This window comes from Alligator sinensis, unplaced genomic scaffold (genome assembly GCF_000455745.1).
Source record: "Alligator sinensis unplaced genomic scaffold, ASM45574v1 scaffold883_1, whole genome shotgun sequence".
Lineage (NCBI taxonomy): Eukaryota > Metazoa > Chordata > Crocodylia > Alligatoridae > Alligator > Alligator sinensis.
Window position 1 is genome coordinate 451,780 of NW_005842009.1, and position 6,148 is coordinate 457,927.

A 6,148-nucleotide genomic window follows, 5' to 3' on the forward strand; every position below is an offset into this window, starting at 1 on the left:
CTTGGGCCAGTTCTGGCCCTTTAAATAAAAAATAACCAAGAAAAACCCTAGACTCACCACTCCTGCACTGGCCTTGGGGCTTTGGGGGCTTGTGCAGAGCCCTCCCCACATGGCATGGGGCAGCAGGGATCACCCCCTGCTGCCAGGAGTGGTGAGTCTGGGGGGTAGTTCTTTTTTTTCCTTACAGGGCTGGAGTTGGCCCAGGCGGGGCACCCATGGTGGGGCTAAGGGAGCAAGGGCAGGGGGTTGGGGGGCTCATGCAGCATTCCCCATGCAGTGTGGGACAGTGGGAAAAAGCAGGGATTGCCCCCCACCCATCAGCACCCGCTGATTCGGGGCTTTTTTTTCCCTCCAAGTGCCGGGAGCTGGGGTGGGTGAGGCAGCCATTGCCGGGCTAGAGAATGGGTGGGGGATGGGCCTGACTTGGCTGATTTGGAGATTCAGAGAGTCAGCAGGAGCCGAATCTCTGAATCAGATTCAGCCTAATCGAATCGGGACGGTGATTTGAATCACCGAATTGAATCACTGTCCCCTGAATTGACCGAATCTGAATCTGAATCTGAAGTAAATACTAGCCACTTTGCACAGGCCTAGTGCTTACATGCTAAACAAAAGAACCTGTAAGAATATGTGCAAGAATGCCACCTGGTGTCTCCTCACCATTGAATTTTTCATTTAGTTAGTCTGTAAGGTGTGAATCTACCCTACCTTTTTCAGCGTTTCCATCTCCTGCAGCAATAAGCCTTTGCAATGTCCCATCTAGAAAAGAGCTTCTCCTGCCCGGGAATTTCTTCCTTGAATTTTTAGGGAGAGCACGTGCTGGTTTATCCTAAATCATCTAATTTGCACCTCAGGAAGGGTTTCCATTACATTTCTTGTTTCAGTTGGTGATGTATTATTTTAGCCCCATGTTGCCGCCTTTTTTCTCCCCTTTTCCCACTGGCTAGAAATATGACAGAAATGGAAATGCTTTTATTTGTGAGTATGCTGCATACTATATGACAAAGTATTGCTTTGATGTTTTGATTACTTCCCTGCATAGCCATTTAGGGCCTGCGAGAAAGCTGGGGAGGATTAGAAGATGGCATCAAGACTCATTCAAATATAAATGACTTTAATATGCTTTGACATGCACATCGGTAAATAAGCCTGGTCTGTTGCCAAGGTGATATTCCTTTGTTGCTATGACTATATCAAGTGGCTATGGTTATTCCTTATCAGTTCCACTTTGAGGTGCCTATTTTTGAATGGTCCTTTTAATAACTTGTGACACTAATTGAGTGATAGGAATTCTGCACATGAATTGGATTTGTGTGGTACACACTGTGGACTGTTGCTGTTAACACAGAGTATAGGCTTTTCTATAAAATAAAGCATTCTGGAACAAATTCATCCCAGGATATTAACTCTTTGGCTGCTGGAGAAATATATCAGGGACTAATTTAATCTGCGTGAAGAGCCAATACTTTCTATCAGCCATAGTGAGATGAGATGTATCATAGCTTTTCATTATCTATGCAATTTAATTTGTAATTTAATTCTACCATAAGATTTTTTCTAAGTGTTACAGGCATTCATAGGAATAACTCAGACTGATTAGTCCATTACAGTAATTCAAAACCACATGTTTTCTCATATTAACAAAGAGGAAATATTGGGTCATACTCTCCACTATTTTAAATCAGCACAGATCTGCTGAATTCTATGAAGCTACGCAGTTTTCACTATTGGAGGATCTAGTCTAGTAGAAAAGGTTAACAAAAAAATTGTTTTTAGTCATTTTCTGAGAGTAAACACCATTTCCTCAAAAATCAAATGTTTCTTGGGACCATATCTAGCGACATTTCTGATGGAAGACAAACAGATTTTTTGCATTTTGATAATTCCATACCATTTTATTTTAAATTGTTTAATTGTATTTCATTTTGATTTTTATATTATGATACTGCTAAGTCATTGTATATCTATATAGTATTTAGTGGGCCATATGCTTAATAGTCTATTCTTTTGTAATGGTTGACATTTGGAAGGGCTGACATTTTCAGTGATTCAACATTATCAAAACATTTTGGTGGCTCCAAATCCAAACATTTTGTCAATTCCAAGGGAACCTGACTTTTCTGAATCAGAACAAACAGAAATTCTGAAATGTCAACATTTCCCACAGAAAAAGAATACCAATCCATTTTCTGATCAGTTCTGTAGGCTAGTTTATGGATGAGTTGAGCAGAGGTCTGGGTTCTATTACCAGAACTGCTGTTGGTGCTTAGTGAAACAATTAAATTGCATCTATGCTCCTCAGTAATGTGCAATAACTACCTACTCATAGCAGTGGCATGAGACTGTCTTAACTTGCACTCACAGTTCTTTCTGGTCCTAAGATGAAAGGTGTGGAAGTAGAGCTAACCATGCTATCATAGAATGGGTTGGAGCACAAGAAGAGTGTCCTGTAGGGCTGTGTGAAGCTTTGGGTGCTGATTCAATTTGGAGGAGACTTGCCCCGATTTGAAGGCCAAATCTCCAAATCCAAATCGAATCAGGGAGCCAATTAGAAGGTCTGAATTGATTCAAAGCTCTCTGAATCAATTCGGAAAAGATTTGGAGAGCTTTGGCAATTTGGGCAGTCCCTACCCGCTGTACCAGAGAGCTGGACCCAGACTCCATGCTGGGAAGTAGAGGGCCGGGAAGGGGGGGCTGGAAGAGTGGGGAGAGGACTGAATCAAATCACTGTCCACTGAATTGGCCGAGTCCAAATCCAAAGTGAATACTAGCCGCTTCGCACAGGCCCAGTGTCCTGTAATGATGTGAAGATAAAGCCATGTTTTTCACCTTGGCTAGTATATCTGTATTTTTGTTTAGAGATTTTTCCTTCTTCCATGTCATGTTATGTCTTTGCCTTCCTTGAAGAAGGTGAATTGCTCACAGAAGCTAGTGGTTTTTATGCTTAATGAAATAAAACATGTGAAACTGCATGCGTGCATGCACACATATATATGTATACATCTGAAAGTATATGCATGCATATTCATATACATATATATGCAAGTCAATATGTGTGCATGCATTTATAAAATTGAGAGATACAATATAAGAACATTATTAAAGTGCAAAATCAAACACTCAAAAGTTTAAAAATTCCAGAATGCAGATTGCTCTACTGGGCACAGATTTTCTAACCTGCTTTACCTAAAAGCAGCAGCGCCTGCAGCAACCAAAAATGTTGTGGTACAGAACCAGTATAAAACCACTTTGCCCTCCCCTTTCAGAGGACTGAGAGTCCTGCACTGAGAATGATAGGGCACAGTGAGAAGTTACGTTTGTCATGTAATTGGCCTCCTGAAAGCTCTATAGCCATACCATGATGCACATGCATGGCTGCAAAATGCTTTTAAAGTGGCCGATTGTACAACTAATTAACCCTCATCAAATGAGGGAACAGATGAAGGTGCTCCACTTTGGAGTGCCTTAGGGAACTTATGTTTGCCTTAGGCTTAATTTGTGGCCTCCAGGGCTGTCTGCAGGAAGGAAGGGAGGATAGAAGAGGGGGAGCAAGCTGCAGGCTGGGGTTTGCCCAGCCTGAGCTGAAGTGGGGTGGGGGAACTGCAGCCTCCAACCTCATGCCCCTCTCCACTCCGCAGCACCTCCCTTTCAGCTCAGGCTGGGCAAACCCTAACTGGCAGCTTGCTCCAGCTCCCTCTTCTCCTTCCCTGCAGAAAGCCCTGGAGCTTTGTGGGGTGAGCAGCGGGGCTAGGCTGGGCTGGGGGAGAGAGGCAGCTTCTTGGCTACAGGTAGGCTCCTCCTTTAGGCTCAATCGCCCCCCACAACTGAACAAAGGATGTCTGTTGGGTTGGGAGGGGCACGCTCAAACTCATGGTGTTTTCTGTAAAGCGCTAGGAGTTAGAGTGGGGCCTGCATGTGTGTCAGTGCCCAAAGAGCCTTACCTATAAATATCACCACAGAGCATCCCCATCACCTGAACTGCAGTAGGGGAGATGGCATTATTGCTCTCATCATTTTACTTTACTTTAGAAAGGTAGGGAAACCTATCCAATCTCAAATGAGAACTTTTAGTCTATTCTTGTAAGAAAAACTCTTTATTCCACTGATTTTCCCAGTTGCCCTTCTCTAGCCCTGTTCCAGTTCCAGTTCTGTGACCAGAGTTATATGCAAGATGCCAGTTGAGGTCTTACTATAGCCTGGTACAATTACATTAATATCTCCCTATTGCTACTAGAAACATTTCTCTTGGTACATCCTGGGATCGCCATCAGAATAGTGACAAACAGCCTTTCTATGATTGACTAGTATACTCATGTCTTTCCTTGTGGTCATTTTCAAGTGATGAACTCCCAGTGTACATGGAAATTGATGTTATTCATTCTGAAGTGTGTATCTCTGCGCTTTTTACTATTAAATTTCATCCCTTTTCTATTACACTGGCCCCTAAGGACATTCTTTTCCATCCCGTTCCAATAGTAGATGATTTCAGTGGGAGTCCTTATATTGATTTCAAAAAGCTTTGAGACAGATCGAGGTTAAAATATGTGTACAACGCAACTAAATCAGAACACTTGTATTTGGATCCAGTTTATACTGTCTTTCTCCATAGTGAAAATCACAACACAAAATGCAGAGCTATGAGGAACAAGGCCCTGTGGACCAGTCTATACACAATAAGGGCTAGATTCAAATCTGCCTATTGGGTAGATAAGTAGATTTAAGCACTTAAGTGCAACTCTATTCTGCCCTGTTCAAGTCCCTGAAAGTGTATTAATGCATCTACTTTTGTAATACACTGGGCATGTCTACATGAGATACTATATATGCAGTAGATTTATTCTACTGCACATTAGCGTACCATGAGAAAAACCTTGCTATTGCACTAATGTGCAGTAGAACATCTACTGCAATTAGGATCACTAAAAAGGCATGTGCCAGCGCTACTGTGCAGTAGTACTGGTTACTGCACATTGAGTTAGTACCTGTTATTACTGGAACTAAACTTAATGTGCAGTAACTACAGCACATTAATGCACATATAGATGCACCCACTGTCATCTGTCCCTTAAGAGTGAGTCATAAAAAGCAGCAAGGAGAAGGACTCACCCATCTTTTGTAGTAGAAATTTTTCAAGCAGAGTGAAATAGAAACACACTTATGGGACTAAGCCCAACCATGCACCTAAAAAGTGGTCTAGAATCTGGCCCTAAAACCTCCTTAAAAGGATAGCATTTTCAGCCACTATAAGCACATCTATATTAGGGCTTTGCCCTGGCATAACTAGATCAAATTTAAATTGAGGTACTTACAACACCTTATTTTAACTTATTTTAATGTAGCTAAACCTTTGCGTAACTATCTGTCCCTGAACTCACATGGCTGGAGGGATTTTGTTCACATTTTCCATTCAAATCAATCCTCAGTCAGAGATCAAGTGTGGAAAATTCAGCCTGAAAGATGAAGGGTTCAGAAAATTGTTGCAAAGTTCTTGTAAACAGGGAATTTACAAGGTTTTGCAGCCTCAGCTACAGCTGATCTGAGCAGTGCTCACAATGATGCATGTATATCAAAGCTCTCATTGGCTTTATGGGAGCAAGAGTGGGGCTTTATGAGACCAATGACCTGTTCAAGAAACCTACATGAGCACAGGGTAAAGTTAAAACACCTTCAAATTGCTGTTTTACAGAAGAGAGTTTACTATTGCTGGAAGCTATGGCATTAGTTCATTAGCTCTAGGACAGTGTTGTGGCACCCCAGGATGCTACAAGATCCTTTTAAGGGTGCTACAGCAGTCAGCCACTGTGCAACGAAGAAAGTGCTCACTCTTTTTTCCCTTCCCAGCACCCTGTGCTTGCCCCAGCATCCTACAGGCAAGCAGCACCCGTAGCCACTTCTCTGGAGATTCATGCTACTCTTCTCTCAACTCCCCTGCAGTCCCTGTTCTCCAAGCAGCATGCTGCACCACACGTTTGCAGGAGACATAGAGCCATACTTTACAGCCTGGCTTGTCTTCTTGCTCTGCCTATGCTCTCAGAACTGTCCCCTGAATGAGTGAGGATTGAGTGTCCCTGATGCAGATGGTCAGACCCCCCTTGACCTGCCCCCCCCCCACCCCCCCCCACGCTTTCCTCGTTCCTTTTTCCCGCCT